The 24977-nt window shown below is 40.5% G+C and overlaps 1 protein-coding gene across 6 annotated transcripts in view; it reads right to left on the bottom strand.

Moving 5' to 3' along the window:
- The window catches only part of TAFA2 (TAFA chemokine like family member 2), a 184641-nt gene extending 164469 nt beyond the window's left edge, over window positions 1-20172 (bottom strand). For 2 of the 6 annotated variants that reach the window (XR_012580080.1, XR_012580076.1), the window contains exon 1: window positions 19293-20160. The gene's annotated coding sequence lies outside the window, so the exon portion shown is untranslated. Of the gene's footprint in view, window positions 1-19292 lie in introns of all 6 variants that reach the window. The other 4 variants (XR_012580078.1, XR_012580077.1, XR_012580081.1 and 1 more) reach the window with 4 other exon arrangements.
- Between the last annotated feature and the right edge of the window lie 4805 nt (window positions 20173-24977).

Here is a 24977-nt window from a genome sequence, read left to right as displayed (position 1 = left end):
TGAATATTGCTTCAAGGTTGTTTCACTAGGGATTGAAACAGTGAATGTCACAACTCAAAATGCATTGAATTGCAGTCCTTACACTTAGGAGTCACATCTCTTCATCTCAAGGCTGTAACAGCTCTCTCAAGCATCAGAAGTCCACAGCAATTCTAACCTTGTAGCTGACACAACAGCATCCCCCAGCTAAGCTTTCTAACTAATGCACAAAGGCAAAGGACCTTCTTGTCACCTGTGCTGCATAACAGCTACAGTCACTGAACTAAATAAGCTGAACTAGAAATGCCAACCCATCTTCTGTGCAGCAAGGATGTAGTTCTTACAACAATTTGTTTAGTGGTCGAGACCTAAAAATGTTTTAAATCACATTTGGCTAGAAGCCAAAAAATTCAATTGAATGAAATGGGAAAAAAAAATTATACACACTACTAGCAATCTGCAATTTTCTCTCTCTTGGAAATGTTTTGCACAAGTCTTAGGGAAAAAACCCACTGCAGCTATCAGTACAGTACATCCACTGGAACAAAGAGAGCTTCCCCCTGGGAGTTCTCTGCTTTTAACCCCCTGTGTTCCCAGAGGCATATCCATGTCCTCAGCGGCCACACCAGGCGCCAATATTCAAATTTCAGCACTGATTGGTTTGACCACAAACTCCCAAAAAACTCACTTCCCTTTAAACCAGGACACTGTGCAAAAATATTATTTAGGCAAAGATTGTTTGAAGATAGCGATTAGCTTCTCTGAGCAGACTACTTGATTACAAATCTTACTAATGTTCATCTCCTTTTCCCAGGATTTCATGACAGTCTTTAAAGCAAGCTGTACATCCAGAAAACTTTGAAATTTTGACCTGCTCAGTGTAGAAAAGAATTTCATACTCATCTGAGACAGGACTCTTCTGGGCAGACAGATTAGCAAGTAGTTTAAATTTGATTTAACTAAGGGATGTGATTAAAATACAGTGTTGTTTTTTCAGCATATGGCCTGAATTGTATGCACATAATCGTTTTACATGTGCAAATGACAGTAAGTTATGCAGGCTGTCTCACAGTTTGCACATGCAATCTTAATTTGTGCTCACAGAAAGTTCCCACATGGAGTTGCAGAACTGCAAATTATAACTGAGGTCAATGGAAGCTCTAAGAACTTGATATCCCATATAAAGTGCCATGGACAGGCACCAGCTGAAAATGCTGGACCTGCTGTCCAAAAAGTGTTTTGACTGGGGATTATTTGGTTTATTGCCTCTGAGAAAGACACCTGCATCACCCAAAGTAAAATCTGAGTAAAGTCTCCCCATGTTGAAGTGTTATTCCCATGAACTCTAAGAATGCTGCTGAGGTAGCCCAGCAGGTCAGATGGACACTACCAAAAAACAAGTGAGCTTCCCAGAAAACAGACTTCCTGGTCTACATTTAGAGTAAAAGTAGGATGAAAGTCAAGATTTTATGTGAGTTTTTCTGATAGTCTCTTCTGTGCTGCTGTGAAAAGGAAATAAAATTGTATATAGAATTAAGTAACGGTAGAAAAATGTCTTCCGGGAAACTATGCTGATGTACTCATTTGGGGAGACTTGTCATAGGTGAAAGTATTCAGAAGAACTTGCAAAGTTCTGTTATCTCCTACCTATTTTATTATAGGAATGGAGACTGATTTTAAGGACATCTATATAGCAACCAAAATAAAACCTGCCCAAAGCTAACCATGGTAAAGATTGCAATTTAATAACAAATAGTGACCCAAACTTAATAATGCAGTCTGCTTATTACGGAGAAAGAACTTACTGACTCTTGACAGATATTCACTACAAATACAACATATACATACCCTCATTAATGTGGGTCCTACAAAAGCCACCATGCAGATAGCCTAAAAATAGGCTAACCTTCAGATATCTTGTTTTAAAGCTGTTCTCACACAGCTCATGGGAATTATAGCCATATGCAGGCTCATGGCTCAGTCAAAACCTGGTCCAAAAGTTCATCCCTCATTCATTTTTACCCAAGCAGCACTCACCATCAGTTCAGCCGCACAAAATGCTGATGCTAATTCTTTCCATTATAGACAGGCCCTAGGGTTTTAAACTGCATCCATCAATATATGTGCATCTATGCACTCTAACATTTTAAGATAGATTAGGTCCTTGGTTTTGAAGCTTGCAATTACAGTTGTCATACAATACCACAAATAATATATCAATTTTTTCATTTGTATAAGCATTCTAAAGAAAAATTGTAAAAAACTTTTTTTGAAGGGGATATTTATAAAGAATAGCCACCAAGTACATAAGAAAGATAATGTTTATTCACTGAGAACTCTAATACTCAAATTCCTTCAGGAGCTTAAAATTTGACCTACCATAAAACATTTTATGACTGTATTACAAGTAGCATGAGAAACCTTTTTGTTTTTTCAAATGTAATATATTTGGTTATTTGCATAATTTCTTGCAATTAAATTGTAAAAATTGGCAGAATGGTATTTAGGATCTTTCCAATGACAATTAACATTTTCTCCTGTTTTGCAATTAATTTAAAAGTCAGAAAACTGCATTACTAAATACTGCTTGGATATTCCATCTCTAATTAGTCAGATATTGATGTTCTGTTAATAGAAGTGTCCTGCAGAAAAATACTTCACAAATACAGCTATTGAAAGAATCAAGGCAGGTTCTTCATAAGAGCCGTGACGACCCTCAGCGAATAAAAATACAGTCAAAAGTTACTTTGCATTTCTTGAGAAACGAGTAATTCTGGGGAAGACAAAAAAAGGGCAATATGGGGAGAGGGGGTACATGGGCTAATCATGTCAGAATTGGGACCCAAGCATTTTATTTACTAAGTGAATTCAACTACTGCTGTCTACACTAAGACTCACTTTACCACACAAATGAGAAGCAAAAGCACTTCTGTTTAAAATTCTCTGTAATTCTGTAGTATAGAATTTAAGAATCTAAGAAGTAGCAAAGCAGGTGTGTTTCTTAAATTACTCACTCCCATTAGACAAAGGAAGGTGAGCTGCTTTGTTTTATGATGGTCATTTTTTCCAGTTCCATAGATGGATGCTGTCCAGTGCCAATGAGCAGAGTGGGAATTTCGGGACTGATGCCAGTAGACCTATATTCTACAAAGAGCCAGAACTAGAGGAGCTTAATTAATCACAGTCAAGTTGCTCATTAGAGAATCAAACCCCCAGAAGAAATTCTCATAACATCCTCAGTATTTTGATAAAACACTAGTAGATGCCAGCAATTATATACTTCCCACTCCTCAAAGGCCAGGACACAGGGACTGCTGCCACAGCTATGACAATGTTATGACTTAGAGCTGTATGCTTAATGACAGGCAGATGCAGTGAGGACTAAGGATTGAAAGATTCTCTTGTAGGCATCAGTCTTGCAAAGGACAGAAAAATTGGGTTTTTTATCATTGTTCAGCACCACAGTCCTGAAAGGTCATGCTAAGTGTCACTGTCACAAAAACACTTCACAAAAATATGCCTCTTTCAGGACTTTGCATTTGGTTTGTTGCTCTGAAACTCCCTAAGCACATTTCTACATTCACTCAATACATGGTCATTCATTCTTCTGGAAACTTCTTCTCGCATTTCTCCGTTACATCACAGTCCAATAAGTGCTTGTTCTGAAATTAACTATCCTTCCAGATCAGGGTCTCAGCAACAAAACCCGATCTGAGAAATAAAATTTAGTTAAAATCATGCTCCTTATAAACTAGAAGGAAAGCTGGAAGCACCCTTTCCAGACCTACATTTAAAAGATGATTATTTCTTTCTTATTAACACATATATGTAACATATTATATATTATTTTTTATAATTAAAAATCTCTGATTATTTATTTCTTTTCAAATTATCAGAAACATTAAATCTAGCTTAAAGAGCTTGATTAACAGGCTCATAACTTAGGATGTATTTCAGACCTCAGCTTAATATTTCATGGGGCAGCAGAGGATTTTTTTCACACATCAGGATTTTGTATTCGACTACATCATTAAACAACAGACCAAAAAAAAAACCAAAATACAGTTTTAGCAGAAATAGCCTCCAATGTTAATTAGTTTTGTTGTTCTTGTATATGATGCTACTATTCATTCTGTTATCTATCAATAACATAGGTACTGAACATAGATATGTTCAGGATTATGGGACCTACATTTAGGCATTGAAATGTAAGTACTCAGTTCAGCTAACTAAATCACAGCTTTGAAAAGACCCGCCAGATCAAGTCCAACCTTGGCCTGATCATCCCCTTGTCCAGTAAACCACAGCACTTAGTGCTATGGCCAGTCATTCCTTGAACACCTCCAGAGGTGGCGATTTCACCACCTTACTGAGCAGCCTGTTCAAATGCTTAACCACCCTTTCCTTGAACAAGTTTTTCCTGATGTCCAACCTGAACCTCCCCTGACACAGCTTCAAGCTCTGTCCTCTTGTCCTGTCACAAGGTGCCTGTGAAAAGAAGCTGGGCCCCACCAAGGTACAGGCTCCTGTCAGGCAGTTGTAAAGAGTGAAAAGGTCTCCCCTGAACTTCCTCATCTCCAAGGTAAACACCTCCAGTTCTCTCAGCTATTCCTCATACAACTTGTGCTCAGACCTTCCCCAGTTTCATTGCCCATCACACCAACATACTTCTCGTTGGGAGGGGCCCAGAACAGAACACAGTCCTCAAGGTGCAGCTCCACCAGTGATGAGTGCAGGGGGAAACATAATTGACATCTTAGTGATCTGGTACATTACTACAGAGTCCGTCCAAATATCTTAAATATTTTGCCATGTTTAAAATGTCCACTACAAATTGCTAAAATGCTACCTTTAAGGCAAGCTATTCAACTCAATCAACTTGCTGTGATTTGAAGTACATTTTAGTTGACCCAAAGTAGACAGGCATTTTAAAGCAAGCTGAATCACTCTCTGTTGCCATCTTACAGCAAAGTTCCATACCTTCTTGGTGATCTCTCATGAGCAGCAATCACAGCACTGACTACATCTTCTTCACAGCACAGCCAACAAACTCCAGCTCTGGTCCCAACCAGCTAACCCACTCTTTTGTAGCACTCGTCTTCTTTTTGGACACAGCTGTGGCCTGTTAAGGGCAGGCCGGTTCCTAATCCTTGGTGATTAGTGCAGCTGCAACTCCTCAGGGGTGAGACACCTTCTGCACTATCTTTATTTTCTTACATTCTATCCCTCCACAACTTTCTAGGTCCATTGATAAGCAACAGGAATGAAGTGCCCAAATATAACCATCTAGAGCCATCTGAAATGCCCAAGAGAAGGGATCAGCAGATGTGATGCAAGCCATTCTGCATCTGATCCAGACAGGTCCTGCAACCATCTGAAGCAGCACTTGGAGGCCAGACAAGAAGTTTTAGAGAGTTTTAAATTATGTTATAAACCTGAATCCTACCCTGGATCTCCCTTGACTAGGAAGGAAGCTAAAGCACCCATCTCCCATTGCAATTGGACGCCTATTTTAGGTGTCAGTCTCAAGCTGAATCCTGCCTTTAATACCCTTTTTTGGTAGGTTATGACCAAATTTCCAACACCTAAAGCCAAGCAGCACTTCTTTAAACTTCACAAAGCAGTAACAAGGTGACATACATAGCATTTCAATTTTGCAGAACACTGAAGTTTCTAAAGGAGTTTATTTTACCATTAAAATAAGATACTGTCATTTCAAATGTAGCTTGCAAAGGTTCATTATCTGACAACAAAATAAATCACAATTAAAGGTGTATTTACTTTTAATTTTGCGTAGCTTGTGGTTTTTGGGGTCTTTGAAAAAGAGAGGGAGATGTCTAAAAAGGTGTTCTTTTCAGGTCCTGTATGCTGGCTCAGGAATCTAATTTGATGATGCACCATTATTACTCTTCTCCAAATACCAGGAGGTTTAATACATTTTTGAGCAGAGGCTTCAAGATTAAAAAGAATAACTTCAAAAAAAAAAATTACTACCATATGTTTGAACACACAAGGAAACATAATACTATGAGACCTGTGAGACTGCTGCATCTATCTGTATCATTCCAAGTCACAAAATTTAATTGCTGGAAAAAGATATTCAGGCCAATCAAGTAACACAAGGGGGTGGTAAAACACAATTGTAGCTGTTATCCAGCTTCTGGATATGATAATATCAGTGAAAAGGTAAATTCCAACCACAACTTTTATTAGTGCTGAAAATGCTGAGAGGTAGCTTCACCTTCACCCTTTCAGTCAAAATCAGCCACCCAAAGAGCTTTTGTTATATGAGATTCTCAGAGTGAATTTCAGAGTATCTGCAGTGGTTATGTGAAGGGCTCGACTCTCTTTTCTCTGACAGATCTAGGCCATCTGAGCAGGTTTTAAACCTCCTTCGTCACCTCTGAGACTGAAATTAAAAAGGAGGTAGGCAGTACTCAGTCTGAAAGCTTTATAGTATTGTAGGCTAGCAGAGAAACTGAACACATGAAGCTAACCATGAAGGGATATGATGCTATTTTAAAAACCAGTTTTAATGATTGCAGTGTCTGTTGCTGAAGTCCTCTAGCTTTTTCTGAAAAAGCTACTGTGTTACACAGGTCTCTGAGCAACTGCAGAAGTCAAACCAATTCAGGGTACCAAATGGAAGAGGTAAGCTGAAGCATAAGATAAAAAAGAACAGACTGTATTTTAAAATCCACTTTACATTTGATTTTTAATATTAAAAATAACTTTGTATTTAAAATGTTTCTGTCTGTTTTATTGAACCCTGACCACAAATCAGTTTGACTCACCAAGGTAGCCTGGTGTTGAAAGTCAGTGGAATGGCAAAATGTTAGCTGTGCTCAAAGACAGATAAAGGACTAGAGGTTTGAAGGCATTCAAAGGTATGAGGAAGTGCCCTCAAATGGCAAAGAAACGGAAAAAAATAGTCCTTCTTCAGGAAACATTACAAGTTCACTGCATATTATACCAGAAAATTAAAATTCTCACAGAAAATTACTACTATAACTTATTATGCTGATAAAAACAAAACCAAGAAGCTGTGCTCCTTTATTACACCGCTACTTAATGTAATTGGCACTCATTCATTGGAGTGAGGGGTATTTAACTTAGAGATCAAATTTTTGTAGAAGAATGTATTTATAGGTAAATAAAAGTTTCTAATTATTAGTATGTTGCTACTAATCAAAGACACTATTTCATTCAATAACAATTCTTTAAAAAAAGAGAAAAAAATACCAAAAAATGTAGTAGAACAATAAATTCAGGTTCATTTTTCAAAGGAAGTATTTCTTGGGCAGAAGCCTAAGTTCTAAGTTTAAAAATGTTTAAATTTAAAAAAGAAAGGACATGGACATCATCCTGTTCCCCAATTATGATTTTGTTTTCTTCAATGCTAAAAAGCATTTACAATAGTTGAAATGAAAGGCCTTACAAACCAAGGTTCCATAGAAAATCATAGGCAGACATTCTTTTCTACAATTCTTTTTAGACATTTCTGGGGAACTCTAATGAAATGTCTTCCAAAAATATGAAAAGAGCATAAAACAAAAATAGAACAGAAGGCAGAGTCCAGGTACAGTTTCTTTCCTCCAAAGTGGAAACAGCAACACAGTGCCTGGAAATATTTGCATTTGTCCTGTAACAGTGCTATGTGAAACACTCTCTGCCACTGACCAGCAGAAAGAATTTGACAAAGTATTCATCAAAGTACAAAGAAGTACTTTTCTTACTTTCTCAGTTCCTTCCTTTGTTAGATTGTAGTCTCACTCATTCTCTGACTCTGGCCATTACTGAAGTACCTTAACAGAGAATTTTCTTCTCCTTCACAAAAGAGATCTAATGGATAAAAACTGAAAATCTTTACTAAGATCAGACTCACTGGAGAACCTCAGCAACAGCTGATAAAAACAAAGCAGAGAAATTGTTTGTCCACTATTCTATTTCCTTTTCCAGTGGGCTCCAATCACTTATTTCATGACAATGAATTAAGTTCAAGAATTCTCCTGATCTGAGGGGAAAGGAGAAACTAAAGCAAATGATGATTTTCAAACAATAACTTCTACCAGAAACAGCCATATTGTGGGAACCCACTTATCATTATATAGACAGCTCCATCATCCATTTCCCTCTGCCTCCAAAACTACCTGTAGCCCAATATCTAAAACATTACAGTAGGTCTGATTCACTCTTTGGCAAAGCCAATTTAAAAAAGGTTAATTAGCCAACAAAGAACAACCCCAAAAGTGGAAGAACAGAGAAAGATGTACCTTTAAATCTTTGCAATGTCGCATAGCTATTATGATCATCACTGTGAGTCACATGATGTCACATGATGATCACTCCACAGCCCACTCCTGATCTAGGAACATATTGCATATACAGCAAAACCATGTATGTTTGTCTTATGGCTTCAGTTGATAATGTAGACTGTCACACAGCTATTCATACGTGGTCAGTGCATAATGTTTTAAGGACTGTTATGCTTACAGGGTTGTAGATATATTTTACATGCAAAGGGAACTGCAGGCTGCAAATAAAAAGAAAAATAATTATATCTATGGAGGGGCAATAATTTAAAGTCATAATGGCCAGGTCAGTAAATGGAAAAATGTTATTTTCAGGTATTAGATAAAAATTATACAGATCTTCTGGTCAAGACCAGAACACACACAGAAATTAGAAGAATCAGACAGCTATAAATTGTCTCTCCAGGAAGGAAGCCATGAAATATCAACAATTGCTTAGGACACCGAAAAGACACAGAGACTGAAATCTGCAGCTCACAGAGTAGCTGTGGACAAAGCACAAAATCAGAGCTTCTTACCTTTTCCTGTAAAACAGTAAAGCTTGGAAGGATTTGGTATGTGCAGACTATTTTATCTCTTTGTTTAATGGGTAGGAAGTTTGGGAGACTAAAAACCATTTTGCTTTAAAAATCTGGCTTTGAATCACCTGAATCATTCACTAGTGAGAAATATTTTATTATTTCAGCTGACAGAACTAGGCCTGTCATGATAAGAAACCAGAAAAGATTGCAACTGAACTGAAGCAGTGCTGAACCAAAAAGTTCCAGAGAAATGAGGGGAGACATAAAGCTATCTGCTTGACTAATTACTCACTTTTACACTAAGCTATTTTCTCAAACAGGGGAGCAAAGGTGCATAAGGCACAGGTAAATTGTGATCCTACCATATCCAAGACAGAAGGGAATAAACAACATCCCCTTCAGCTACAAAGGTTACAAGGACTCTACATAATACTACACTTTCACCATATTTTTCAATTATATGTATCTTGTATTCATTTTGAATCTGCATTTTACATGTACAGATTCAGAGAAAGGAAATTTTCTTGCAGGAACATTTTCAATATTGCTCCCACAAAGTAATTGTGGGAATGAGGTATGAGCTCCAGTATGCAACCAATGAAGAGAGTCTATCAGAGACTGTTTTACAGTAGCATTTGGGACATTTCTACCAACTTCCATGTCAGAGTGATGGATAAGTTTTCCTTCCATTAATCATTTCCATATTTTGCTTAGCTGGAACTCAAAGTAGCCAAAAACAAAAATATTAGCATTTGTGGAAAGATTATTAGGATTTACCACAAGGTGATCCTTTGGCAGGTTGCATATACATTTAGTTTGTATCTATTAACTAGGTATAATCAACCATAATGACAAAACCAGGATTATATAGCCTGCATTTGTACATATTATTAGAGTTAATAAATACATGGATGTAAAGGAACCTTACATATGAGCCACAAATGTTGAACTCACTCCTTCATAGTAACTGAATCAGCTTCAATTTTTGCCAGCTGGTTATTAGACAACCACTTAATTTGAAGAATTATCCTAACAAACAGAATATTATCCTTACCAAAAGAATATATGAGAATAACATACTAATTCAAAAATGTCCAAATCTTTGCAATACACATGGAATATTATTTGTGTCTGTGCTCAGGTTTACTCAAATCATTCTCATGGGTGAAGAAAGTGTATAAACTAATTTTTTTCATTTAGACAAAGCAAAAGCCAACTACCCAGCCAGCCATGTATCCACCTTCATTTTATGTTTTATTAAAACAGCATATGCAGTAGCCTTGTCTATGTTATTGATGACACCATGGTGGCTATTGGACTGATATAGTGGTCTCCAGGAGTTTCCAAATATAAATGAATCCTAATGAGATAATCCCTAGTGCATGTAGATGGAGGAATGCTATCTAAATAATGCCACTTCTGTTGCAGAATTGGTTTCAAATTAATTGTTTCTTTCAAAAGCTATAATTATCAGGGGGAAAGCAGTTAGAAAAAATGAAGTTAAAAAGTGCATAATGTCTAATAGCTCATTAAATAGAAAATACATTGTAAATTTGGGAATCAGAATGACTTGCAGCTAACTGTGAGATGATGGGTCATGCACATGAAAAGAGACTTTTCTGGCAGGAAAGCAATTTGGTAATGCTGACTGCAGTCTGCATTTACTTGACATTCGGAAAGATCATATGACACCAATGCAGATGAGGTGAACAGTGAAGAGAAAAAGAAGGGCAAGGAGAACCAGAGGAGAAAAACTTAGGTTATGAGCAGCTGAGACATGATGAGGAAAGAGAGAATATGAGTGTCATTACCGGGTGTTCAATTTTTCAAGTTGAAAATGTTGGAAATGGGAACAAGGTGTCATATTAAAGAGATTTTGAGTATTCAAGCAGCTATAGCAATAGCTGAGTCAACATTTTTCTTACAGATGTGTTTTATGAAAAGTTTATTTGATGAATAATTAGCAATTTTTCATTTTTCTTCCAATGAAAAAACATACCAAGTGTGTATTTACTCAGTGTAAAATATATCTTCATAATAATGCAACAAAACAAAGCGAGTCCAAAGACTTCTCGAAATACTCCAGAATAATTAAGCTGCCAAAAAATCCTTAAACTTAAAGAATTATAACACAGCCTCAAAGGGAGAGAAGCTCAGAACAGCTGATTTAGGCTTAAACTTTCTCCTAGTACATTTTCCATAAGCAGTGACCCCAACAATTACACAAGGGGATGCAGAGATCAGCAGAATGGGAGAAGGCAGCTACGCACTTTCGTGTACACCAACAGGTTCATGCTGTGCCATGCCAGCCTGCGCAAACAAGAGGGCTAAAGCTGCCTAAAACCTCTCAGAGTCATCTAAAGGCCCAAGGCAATGCACAAAGAGCTGCAAGCTGAGGGCTCAGAATCACATCTGATACAAAAGCAGTGTACAAGGAAGAAAGTTACCCAGAGTTACATTCTTTTGTGTTGTTAGGCTTTGGTTACAAACTGATCTATGTGGTAAAACAAAATCTGGACTAGAATCACCAAAAATACTTCTAACAATATACTGGTTTTAGCTGGAATAGAGCTACCTTTCTTAATAGTAGCTCATTGTGTTTCAGATTTGTGACCCAGCCATGGGTAGGGCCACATCAGAGCAAGCACCCCCTGAAGGGGCTGTGGTCTGAGGACAAGGCCACACCAGAGCAGTGGAGCACACCCAAGAGTGACCACATTGGTAATCCATGTGGATTATTCCACACTGCAGCAGATACACCCCTGAACAGGCTGTGGTCTATGGATAGACCCGTGCTGCAGCAGTGGCAATCAGAGAAGTTCACTGCAATGTAAAACCCTATGGCCTGGTCCAAAGGGACCAGGAATGCAGACTGCAATAGATTTACATTTGAATTGCCATAAGCCCTTATGTAGCATGTTACAGTAAGTTCTACAGCAAGAACCACCCAAACCAGTTCAGGATAAGCCTTACAGCAACCAGTGCAAGTGCAGTAGTGACCCAACCTGAGCTGACTTTTGTGCCCAGCAACTCCATAAAACAACCACCTCTCCTCTCCTGAGTGACCACCATAACAGAGTCCAAGTTAAGGACTAGATGAACTCAATTGGTATTTTATGGAGTATACACTAGTGGGCCACAGACTAAAGGAATAATACCAGCATATACTAGGGAGTGAGAAGGGAAAAGGGGTAGTTAATAAGAGGATATTGGACAATATGGGACTGAAGTGTGATGCAAAATGTAAGAATAAGTGGTAGAGGTTGTACTGGGTTTGGCTGGAAAAGAGTTAATATTCTTATAGTAGCTTTTAGGTTGCTGGTTTAGATTTGTGACCAAAACAATGCTGATAAAAGAGATGTTTAGTTACTGCTACACAATGCTTAAACAGCATCAAGGCCTTTTGTCTCTTCTTCACATTGCTCCACCAGTGAAAAGATTGGAGGTGCAGGACTGCTGACCCCAAATAGCCAAAGTGATATTTCATATCATATGAGGTCATGCTCAAAGCCAAGGAAGGGAAGAAGCAGGAATTGCACACATTTCACAAGTCACGGCTACATGTGAGGGAGCCCTGCTTCCCTGGAGATGGCTGCACCCCTGCCTGCCAGCGCAAAGTGCTGAATTAATTCCTTGTTTTGCTTTGCTTGTGTGTGCAGGTTTTGCTTTACCTATTAAACTGCCTTAACCCACAAGTTTTCTCACTGTTACTGTTCCAATTCTCTTACCCATCTCACTGTGAGGGAGAGAGCAAGTGGCTGAGTGGGCTGAGCTGCCTACTGGGGCTAAACCAGAACAATCACAATGACAATGTTTATAACCAGAATAATAAAATCTCACTGCCATAAAGGAAAAATGAATCTGCATTAGGGAAAAAAACCCCAACATTTCAGAATCTCAATCAGAAGCTCAATCAGGATTCACAGCCACTTCTTTATTTGAACATCCTTGGCACAAATACCTGCATAAGGCCTTCCTTATGAAGGTTTGGACACTTTGGCAGTAATGCACTTTAAATATTACCTTAATTCCAATGCAAGGTTTATCCCTTGTGAATCTAGACTGAACAGAAAGAAGCAGGATCATAATAATGAGAAATGTCAGTGTACTGGCTGATAATACCATATCTAAATTTATGGCATGTTATGTTTGCATATAAATACAATATTTCTTGTGTCTTGATTCCAGTAAGCCCACAGAACTGAACTTGTCTCTCTGTATTTGCTGCTGTTACCAGATCTTAAGATAAAACTTCCCACCTTCTTTAATAATTTGCTTATTTGTTGCAATGCATAGATTGATTTTTTTCCCAAAATTCACACAGGTAACAGAGTCTGAAGAGAGGATATACCCCAGTAAGGGTATTCTTCGCTTTTAATGGTGCTGAAATAGATATTTTTTCTGCAATTAGGCTCTAAACCTGATCTAATTTTCTGCACAAATACCAGAGCCTGATATGCTTAGTCAGAAAGTGCTATTTTACTTTGTTGCCACACCAGCAATACCATATTTGAAAACTTACATTATTGTAATAGTAGCCTCTAACTTCATAATGCAGAGTACCCATACACCTGTAGAAACTTTCTGAATTTGACTTGCTGTTATATAGTGTCTCTTCTGAATATAATGGAATTGAAGCCTCATAAAAGGTGTTTGTTTCAGTGGTAAACCACTGAAATAAAGCTCAAGTCTTGAATTTATAGCCATGATACAGACACAAACACAGTTATCAAAACAGCACCCCACCTACATGCCTTCAGCACAGATGAGCCTAAGCAGTTAGAAATATTTATTTAGGCTCACTTCAGAAAAGACTTAAATCACATAATTAATTTGATTGGTCCCACTGAAGCTACACCAGCTGAAATATCTCAGATGATAAGACCTCAAGCTTTGCCTCTCTGCAGATCCTAATTTTTCCCAGATGACTTTTGGGACTTGGACAATTCTACAGGTCAAACAGAACTAAGACTACTAATTCATCTTAGATAAACCATGAGACAAGCTTCAGATGGTACCCACTTTCATCCCTTACTGGAAAAGATCCACATTTCAAACACTTTAAACATACAAATAGCACAGAAAGACATTAGCTTTCCTGAGAGCCATCAAGCCTTTCTATGTTACTTTGCAGCGTCATTAAATGCAGTAATACAATACCCAGTGAGAAAATATCATTGAGCCTAGAACGTGAAAGGCCAAACAGGTGCCTTAAATGGGAACAAACACTGAAAGTCTCAGCTGAAAGGGGATCTAGAGTACATGGTTTGGATGCAGCACTCACAGCTCTCCCAAACGCAGGGTCACGAGGCCGAAGGCAGCACCCATCCTAAGAGTGCACGACTGCATGGTACAGGCTCTCTCACACACAGTTCCACATGCTGAGGGGTGAGGCAGGGACAGCCTGTAACCAGGAAGACTGTTCTGTATGAAGACGCTCAGATGAGCATGAAAATCCACTGGGTAACCCAGGGGCTGAGCCACACCCTGTACCCTGCCCATGACACAACCTGTCAGACAGGGATGAGGGAGAACACCTGCTACATACTGATGGCTTTGTGGCAGGATGGATCAGAGGCCACAGCTTGGCCTTATCAATATGTGATGCAGAAAGTGCAGTGAGGGAGTAGAAGAAATCCAATATACAAGAGTATCACTGCAAATGTGAGAGACTAGTCAGGTCTGTGCTCCTGTCTCTAAAAGAGCTGGTGTGAGACTGCATGTCACTGACAGATTTATTTTAGAAATGTTTTATATCCTGCTTTTAAAAGTGAAAAAAAAGCAAAAGCAGTACACTAAGCAATTGCAGTTTGGTTCTTGCACTTCGGTTCTTGTAAGTAAAATAAATATGCAGTACTGCAATACTGCCTCCTTGCATTCCAAGAAAGAAATCGCTTTATTGAATCAAGACAGTGGTCCATCTAGTCCAGTACCTCATCTTCAAGTACTGGACCTTAATATAGCAACAGAGGAGGCAAGGAATATTCCACAGAGAGAGAGGCCAGCATACAACCAAGACCAAAAATTTATCTATTTTAAAAGTGTTTGATATTTACTGACTCATTTATTAATATTTTGCTATTTATACAACCCACTAGGTTTGTTGAACTGTGATTGTTTGTTATTTACCTGTGAAGTTTGCCAGTGTAAAGCACCTTCTGCCACATTAGCTTTGATTTGTGATATAGGCATAGAAGATTACCAAACACCCAGGAGCCAAAAAAAGCTAGGTGTTCTTTCAGCTGAATGCCAGCCTGTACCGTGGCTGTCCCCTTGGCATTGTTAAAGGGATGCTCACAGCTGAGGCGGCTGTATACAACACTGTCCTGGTGCCAAGAGACCTGTGTTCAAGTTTCCTATTACAAGATCAGCAAGACGTGAAGTGAGGCAACTAGAAAATGCAAAACATGAACATAACACAGATTAGGGGGTTTGATAAACTTCAAAGATGAGGGGGGAAAGCATTTTCTAACCTTTTACACATGCAATTATATAAATAAATGATTCTTCCAGCCCACAAAACATATAGGAGCTTCTCCTATAAGTGTTTAGTTAAGGACTAAGGATCAAATCCATAAAAAGCATTTTCCAGTGCTACTTCAAACAACAGCTTGAAGAGTATTCTACAGATCACTGTACCAATGTATTCAGACAGAAGAAAAAGCTAAGAAAGCTTTTTTCAGTGACTTCATCCCATTTTATCTAACTACATAGTGCCATACCTGGTAGTTATGTTAACTACTTTAACTAGTAAAGCACAAGGTCTTTACTTTCTCTTTTCTATCTCCACTGTTTCTCAAAACACATGACATGAAAGAAGCTATATGAACATGCCTTGAATTGTTTATCTTAAAAATGTGACTGTTCTGCACCAGTAATATGAAAAGGTACGTCAGTTGGCCATTATTGTTTTGTTATCTTTTGATAAATAGCTCACTACATATGGTAAACAAGAGTGGCTGGCTTGGGTATATAAAGAAACAAAGCATAAACCTCACTATCTTCCCAAGTTCCACAAGAGCAAAAGGAGATAGCTCTGTAGCTGTCACCAGGAAAAATGAACAACATTACTGTTGATGTTTCCACATTCATTCCTATGTCTGGTGAATGTTATATATCTGAACTCAGTCACGAGGAGAAGTGTTTCAAAGTAAATATTAACAGTTTATAAAACCAAATCAATGAGCCAAATTTCCTGTTGAAATAGCCCTAAGAGTGAACTTCTGTTTTTAAAAAATATTTCAAATGTCAAAGTGTGTGCTTACAATGGACTCTCTGAAGCGGAGTATACTATGTAATTGTTTTACTATGCTAAAAAAAATAATAGTAAAACAAAGCACAAACAAAATCCTTCTAAGTAATTCACTTGAATTCAGTGATCTAAGGAAAATGGAGCAAATACTCCAGCTGGTTTAAAATGTCAGAGCTGCAACTACTCCAAGGGAGCAGTGAAAGTCTACATCAGTTGGGAATAACCCTCAACACAAAAATGGTCATGAACAGAGACAGGTCAATATTCAGTTCAGCTGGCAAAGGACCCTTCTGTTACACTCATCCTTACACAAATTTTGGCTCAATGTCTTCAAAATTCAGCATTTCAAAAGGTAAATGAAAAATACATTTTCTAATAAAAAGCTATTGCTACCTGAATTACTTAGACATGTAATAGAAAAATTATGAAAGATATTTAAAGGAGATGTTTAAATACAGACTGGAAATATGAAACTGAACATTAATTAATTAGATTGTAGGGTCTTCTGTTGCTTTAGCCTCTGTATTACCATGCAGTCTTTGTTTACTGCCATTTATCTTCTTTGTTTGATGACATTTGACTAATAAATACATTGATGAATTGCATCTGTAAATGCCATCCATACATCACAAAAATAGGATGTACTCACTGCTTCTGGCACACTGAAGCTAAAAGATTTTGTTTTATTTGAAGTTTCAGTACTTAACAAAGGAAATATTACTGCTCTGCTGGATAAATTTCCTGATTTTTATTTTAATTTTCAGTGAGCAAACAGCTGCAGAATAATGTGACTTAATGAAGCATTTCTAATAAAATCCTGCAGAAGATAAAACAGAGGCATAGAACCACTTGCTCACTGATAGTTGTATCATTCAGAATAATTTTTCAAGATGGTGATCACATTTCTGTGTAGATGAGTATTAGGTATTGTAATTTTCAGTCTTCCAAGTCAGTGATTTCCTTTGGTGAGATAACTAGTTAGCATTGTAGCATTACTTATTTATAGTAAGCAAAACATACAACATAACAAATGTAACATCTTTCTAGTACATTATTTAGGCTTTACACTGGTTGGTAAGTAGCAACACAGACAGCAATAGATCTTGGTGTGAAAATGCTCAGATCTGAAAAACTTCATGGTTATATTTTGCTTACCAAAAACATACTGCCTGTATTTGTAAAGATGTCCTTTATCAAGTCTGTCATCACTTCTGATGAAATCATGAAACTTCTTGGCTGCTACATTTTTCTCTGCCATAACAATTCAGTATAAAGTATTATTTGCTTTATGTAAATCTGATAGGGCTCAATGAATCATCACTTTGCAACCTGCCGGTAAAACAATCTCCAATATCCATCTGTACACACATCTATTTACTTTCATTCAGAACAAGTTTTTCATGCATTCCCCACCAGAATAATTAAGTGCACTACAGGCATCTACACGTAAAGCTGAGATCCCTCAGATCATGAGGCAGGTAAAAAAGTTACCCCGTGTCCAGTGTGATTAAAAGTCCTGGCAGCTTAGTCATCATTCTCTGATTAAAACAGCAAGACTGAATCAAGATTTTTATCTCAGTCACCCACTACCATCAGTGTATCTAAAGCTAATACCACATTTTTGAGGGATCTTCTATATACCAAAAGATACACAGAACCAGTGAGTAGTAAATCTGATTTGCTGTATCAACTGAGCAAAGCTTTCCACTGAAATTACAGTACTGAGATAGTTTACATTTATAAGAACAACTACTGGAAATTGGGACTATGTGAAACAAAACCCACATGGTTTTCAATACTGCCTCAGCAGCATCAGCTCTCTGAAATAAAATATTAACAGTGAAATTTATAAGAATTACTTTACTACTGTTAATTATACATTCACAAAACAATTTAGGCATCAGTATGAGACGACAGCCCAATTAATGTGAAAAAGTATAATGAAACTTGCACCTTTGCCACCTCAGTTAAAAATATCTGAGTATGTGCTCTTTTCCAACTTCAGCTAAGCTATCCTCTTAGCATCACTGAACTATGTTTCAAGTGTGTACCCAGCACTACAGGAAAGAATCTTAATTTCTCAATTTGACTTAAATTAGCCCATAAAGTAGCTTTAAAGTGTTAAACATATGGTAGGCTGAACGCTAAAGTCTGAAACTAGTTGGTAAGACAGAGAAACCAGATAACAATTATCATTTAGTCAATAGTAATTTAAATGTATCCACTGTGGTGCAAAGGCCCTATGACCTGGAGTCCTTTATGGGGTTTTAGAGAAAGGAGTTGAGTATGTTTATTATTTAAATTGACAGTTCTGCAGGAGTCAAAGCACGCTTCTTTAAATACTGAGCCAGTGTCTGCTGGGAGCAGGGTGGTAGAACTGAGGTACTTAAAAAAAAAAAAAAAAAAAAAAAAAAACCAACTGATAAGCTCCAAGCAAAAGCTGGAAAGAGAGAACTGTAGCTACACATATAATTTAAAATGCTTTAAGCATTTTAACTCCCATAGGAACAAAACACAGAAAAGCCACGCGTGGCAACCCCTAACAGGGCAGTGCAAGCTCTTGCTCTTTATTCTTTGCATTGATACATTGGTGTCCGATCCTACAGCTCCACAGGAATAAAGCAGGTTATTTTAAAACTTTCTCTGCAAAAGCAACGCGGATAGACAAGGTATGTCTCATACTATATATGCACAACTTGAAGAGCACTACCCAAAGCAAGAAACGGAGCCACGAATCTTCCCTTTAACGCGTTTTTTGCTTGTTTGTTTTGTTTTTAGAGGACGCATAAAGCAACTACCGGCTCTTCTAGCCGTTCTCTTGTAGGCGGCTGATAAAGCGTCCGGGCACAGTAACCCCCAAGTGCCCGAAGGTCCTGAGAGTTAGCGACCACCCGTTCCATAAAAGTTGAAAACCAGGTGGATTCCCCTGCTCCCCTCTCGGCTCTGTTGAACTAATATTTTAAGTAAAATCAAAGAAAAATAAAAGGGAAAACAAAAGCCTTGAGAATCACCCGGCGAAAAGCTGTAGCCGGCTGCTCCAGGTGCCCAGCAGAAGGACGGCAAAGCAGCTCTTCTCCACATGCGGCTTCGTCCGACTTCAGGGCAGCGGGAGGGCGCAGCCCGCGGCAGCCGCCCCGCACACCCCACACCTGGCCCCGCCGGCCGCGCAGGTATCGCCCCACCAGCGCCCAGACAGACACACGACCCAGAAGCGCTCCGCTCACCTACCTGCAGTCCCGATTCTCGCTAGAAATGCCTAGCGATCGGCCGCCTCCCGTCCGGGGGGAGCTCCAGCCTTACCGCCCGGGCATCGCCGGCACACGCCCCGCGCCCCGCCAGCGCTCGGGGCATGGAGCGGCGCCGTGCCGCGCTCCGCTCGGCTCCGCTCGGCTCGGCTGGGGCAGCAGCCGTCCGCGGGGCCCGGCTCGCTCACCCCGCCTCTCTGGGAATACACCAGGAATCCGGCTAAGAGACGCTAGAGGAACGGTGAAGTAACTGGGAATGGAGAGGAGACTTGGAGTGCTTCTTGTGCACGATTTCAGAGTATTAAAAAAAAGAAAAAATAGAGAGGACGAAGTATGATTGAGCTAATGGAAAAGCGGAGATGGGTAAGTCCTGCAGCCCAGTACGGCTCCGGCCCCTACGCCAGCTGCGCGTGGTCCCGATTCAGCCCCGCCAGCAGAGGAAGGAGGAGAAGCCGGCGCGTCCTGCAGCAGTCCCTCCGTTAGAGCATCTCTGATTGGTGTGCCTTCCACACACAGCACGACTTCCCCCTCCAGCTGCCTCCTTCTCTCTCTTGGGAAAAGTAATTGGAGAGCGAGAGCTTCACCTTCAGCAGCAGCAGCCTCCCGCGCCCAGCCTGCGCGCAGCGCACCGCACCGCGGAAGGGCGCGGAGACGCCCCGGGCGCCCGGACACACAGAGGCAGTTCCAAACGCGCCCTCCGCGGCAGGGGGGAGGGAGGAGGTGGAGGGAGGTGGGGAGAGGGAGAGACGCCCTTCTCCTCCCCCGTATTTATCCGGCCACTCGGGGCTCTCCTCCCCAGCCCTTGCGAGGGAGCGGGTCCCAGCGGCCGCCGCTCTGTCTGACCGAGCAGCGCTCTCCGCCCCCGCACGCTGGGGCTTGGGCTTGGGCCGCCTCCCTCCGCCGCCCGCTCCGCTCCGCAGCGCAGCTCTCCCTTCCCCTCCCTTGCCCTCCCTTCTCTCCGCTCCGCTCCGCTCCGAGCGGCGGGGCGGGGGTGCGAAGTTGACGCCCAGGCGCGTGTGGCCGGGGAGATCCCCGCGGACCCGGGGCGACCCCGCCGCGCTCCCCGGGACCCCTCTGGCCCTGCGGTGCGAGGCTGGGGCAGCGGGCCGGGAGGGTGCAGAGGGGCCGGGCCGGGCAGGGCAGCTGCCCCGGGGAAGGGGGGCCGCGGCCGCCGGAGCAGGGGCAGGAGGGACGCGGCGGCGCCGGCGGCAGCCAAAAACTGGACTGTGTCTCCCTCCAGAGGGAGACGGGAGACACGCACGGCAGCTCCGGCGGCGGGAAAGCCGAGGACTCGGCCGGGCCCCGCTTCCCTGGGCGCTGGGGTGCCGAGCTTGGCCCGTGTACCTGCGCTCCAGAGGTAGTGAGTAAAGGTAACACGGCCAGGTGCTAAAGACCTCTTATTTCTCTTAAGACAGCTTTAAAGACGGGTGGCGGGTCGTGGTTGTCTGCCACGACTATTGAATAATAAGGGGAAATTTGCTGAGCAAGGATAATTAAAAGCAGAGTATTACAGTTTATTTTGCTGTGTTCTCTGCCGTTCAAAAGGTGGTGCAGAGAAGTGGAGGAGAGAGCTAAAAGAGGTGAGAAAGAAACCTTGTTTGTTACAGTGACATCAGTCCAGTCCTCAGTTTTGTCCTGTAATTCTGGTCTACTCCTTACATTAAATGGGGATGAATGCATGCAGCATTGAGAAGTACTGATATATCTGATCATCTGTTGGGGTTTTTTTCAATTCTACAAGCTAGTGTAATGGCCAGTTTTCAGAAAAGAACCTTTAGCTTTGTTACCACATCTTACCTGATGTTCAAAATCAACTGTCAGAAACAGACGAGGGAAGGGTTCTCTTCTTGTTATTGTCCACACTAGAGTTCTTCCATGCAAGCAAGCATCTGTAGACTGTTTGAATTTTTTTTTTCGAAAGCAGACCTAAAGATCCATACAGTCAAAAAAACAAAAAAAGGTGGGGGGGCAAAATGAAGACTTAATGTGGACTACTCTGCATGCAGTGATGCAGCTGTAGGATGAAATACAAAGAGGCTGGTATTGAAAGGGCAAGTTAAAAGTAGCCTGCTATGTGACTGTCACAAGCACAGTTGCAGAAAGCACTTCAGTACACACACATGCCGGATGCTGACTGCAGCTGAATTAAAAGGCTGCTGGTTGTAAAGGCAAATATGGTCTTGTCTCATTCATTGGAAGCTGATACAATAACTTTAGAATTTCCCAATTCGGTAACCATGTTTCTAGATTTGCAGACAGCTAAAAAATATTTTAGAGGGAACTGGAAAAAGCCAAGATTGTGCTGCTATCAGCACCACAATTTCAGGATAAGAGATAGATCTAAACTCAAGTCGATCCACAGGGGCTGGATGCTCATGCCCCACCAATTCCAAATGACCAGGGGTCCTGAATACATAGTGGAAAGGGTAATCTTTCCAGCTCCCTGCCTCAGTGTAGGACCATAGGTATTGCTACTCCATGAAATGCAGTGAAAGCACACCAAAAATACAACTAGAGCAGCAAAAATGCAACTACAGCAGCTGTGCAGTGGAGATGTGGCAAACACCCTGTTGCTTTAGGAGCACATATGTCTATTTTACCTGCATGTACCATTACACTCAAGCTGACTGCATGTTGTAAGACCAGAGCAACTTGGTGGTTTCATGTTGGTGTCCTGCTGTTGCAGAAAACTGGTAAATACATCTGTAGACACAGAACTCTTATCACCATGTTGAAACAAACAAGTCCTATGCAAACAACCAAAGAAGAAGTAGCAGACAAAGCAGTAAGCTGACCTGTTTAAAACCCAAGAATTTTGTCAGTGAAAGTATTGAAAAATGTGGTTTTTGTTTATGTCATGATGCTGCTGCACATGAGCAGTTCCAAATCTCCTCGTAGAACATCTGAATATCTGGACAAATCTGCAGTACTCACACACAGCTTGTGTGACACCATGCAGATGAAAGCATGTCCTGAAAGACATGCTCTCAGAAAGCTTCTCTGCTTGCTTTCATGGTATGGTCAACACTCCTGGGAAGAACTGAAACGATCTGTTGCACCTACAGAGTGCAGCTGGTTTTACAGATGCTTACTTGGTAAGCCTGACTCATCTCCAAAGGTGCCTTTGTACACGCTGCACATTCACAATATGATAAATTCACCATGTTATGGAAACACCAGATTGGCACTCTTTGTCTTACACAGCCTGTATTTATATTTTTCAGATGGAAAAATCCCCAGCTGAATACTGTGGCACAATTATTACATGAATGTTCTCTGTTTATTCCTTCAGCTAGTTTCATTTTTGAGTTAGTGTCACTGTTTCTTACTTTTCATCAATGTGTAGGTGTCTTCCACATGCTAAAAGGCAAGCACAGTATATGAAAATGGGCACTGGCATTTGCAGCAGGTGTAGTATTTGGAACAACTTCAGCATTTCCATTTCAAGGTGAATAGCACAGCATAAAAATAAGGAAAGTAAAAACTTGTTTCTGACTAGTTATGTGTGGATCTGGTGTGTATATCTTTTAAACACTAATTTTACTCAGAAACATGCATGTTCTGAGCTGCTAAGTAGAAAAAATGGGAAATCTATATTTTGATACCCACATGTAGATTAGTCTCTAAGAATTTACACCAATGTCAGTACTGTCAGTACTGTTAATTATATAGTTTTGCTCCTTTATCTTTCTGAAGAGACTCCTCCCCTCCCACCACTCACCATGCTACTAATCTAAACTAGCTAAAAGTGCCAGTTTTGGCACTGCTTTTCATTTTAGCAGCTCAGACCACAGTGCTCACCAGGAATGCCTCAGTGTAAGGAGATAAATAGTGATGTAGAGCCTGATGTACAGCAGCATCCTACAGTATTCCTTTATTGCCATCCCATAAAGCTGGGGAAGAGGAAACAAGGATCTCCAATGTCAGCTGCTGTAAACTATTTGTGGTTATCATCCTGACACTGTGTGAGCTGAGGCAGTCCAACAGTGCCTACAAGTCCCCTTTACAATGTGCGTACAGATACCCAAACACACAACCATGTTTTTATCACAAGTGAGAATCTGCTCCGCTAGATTTAAGTTCTTTATAAGCTCTGCAACATTCCAGATGTTCACATACAAAAATAAAAGTAATTGACTCCTGAAAAGCTGATGGAAATGAAAAGATGATGGAGCAAAGTTATTCTGGGGTTCCCTAATAAGTCTCCCATAGGCATTTACTAAAATCATGCTGGGAATTGCATTTTGAAGAAAAAAAGGTTTTTAACTAGCATGCTGGAATGATCATTGATCTTTCAAAGCTTCCACATAAAATGGAAAACCTGACTGCAAAACAATTACAGAAAGTAACCAGTCTTTTTCTTTCTACAACATTTAAGTTATACAGATAAACACTATGTTATGGGGGTTTTGTACCATTTAAAACAATTCTTCTAAGATATAAATCACATGTATGCTTGTTCATGCTAACATAAATGCTGCTTGTGCATGCCAATATAAATGCTGCAGAGTAATGACAACTTCCAGGATGGGGAAAAATAAAAACAATAACAACAACAAAGAAAAAGGAAAGAAAAACAACCCACAGATACATGTATATTCAAGGTAATTTGGGGAGCGAGACTTCATTGCTTTCATTCAAGAGGAGAGAATGCTGGGAATCAGGGAGAAAATGGGTTGAAAGGGATTTCTGGAAGTCTTTCCAGCTCAGTCATGCATGGGCCAACTTCAAAGTTAAATCAGGTTGCTTAGGGCTGTGTCCAATGGTATCAGATACCTCCAAGGAGGAATTGTGGCTGCTACTCTCTTTGTCCCTTTTCCAGCCTTTGACCTCCCTTACTGGAAAGGTTTTCCTTCCTTACATCCAAACAAATTTCTCTGAATTTCTCTTTTTGCCTTTTGTGTCAGTTTCCTCAGCCCTTTCTATGCACTTCCAAGAAGCCTCTGGCTCCATTTTCCCTGTCACCATCCACATGCTGTTGAGTACAGCACTTATTTCTCCTTTTCCTTCTTTAAAGGGCCTGAGCAAACACAGCTACCGGTTTTCTCATTTGTCATGCCTTCACCACTGCCAGGACACTTGATCATCTTGTTCACCAGCATCTCCAGGCATTTTTCTGCAAGAATGTTTGCTGGATAGTGCTAGAGGCTTGTGCTGTTGCCTGGGGTTATTCTGTCCCAGGTGCTGGACTTGCATTTGTCTTTCAACATGATGAGGTTTCTTTGAGCTCAATTCTCCAGCCTGTTTTCAGCCTTCTGAGCAGCAGCCTTGCCCTCCAGTGTATTGACAGCTCCCAGCATCTCAGTATCACCTGCTGGGAGAGTTTGCCACTGTCACCCAGGTTGCTGGTGAGGACTGTCAGCAGTTGAACTCCAGTCCTGCACTTGGGGAAATGCCACTGGTGACCAGCCACTGCACTTCAAGCCTTGCAGTTCCATCAGTGTGCACCCATTTTTAAAACTACCCACCCAGCCTAGGTCTGCCCAGTTTGGCTATAAGGATGTTGTGGTATGCAATGCCAAAAGCCTAACTGGTCAGGGTAAACACCCACTGCTCTTCCCCAGACAGACAGCTATTTCCTTGTAGAAGGCAATTGTATTGGTCAGGCAGAATTTGCCTCTACTAAATCCACACTGCCTATTCCAAATCACCTCCTTGCCCTTCATGC

This window comes from Zonotrichia albicollis, chromosome 4 (assembly GCF_047830755.1).
Source record: "Zonotrichia albicollis isolate bZonAlb1 chromosome 4, bZonAlb1.hap1, whole genome shotgun sequence".
NCBI classification, from domain to species: domain Eukaryota; kingdom Metazoa; phylum Chordata; class Aves; order Passeriformes; family Passerellidae; genus Zonotrichia; species Zonotrichia albicollis.
Note: the sequence above shows the minus strand (reverse complement) of the source record. Positions and strands in the feature narration are given on the sequence as shown.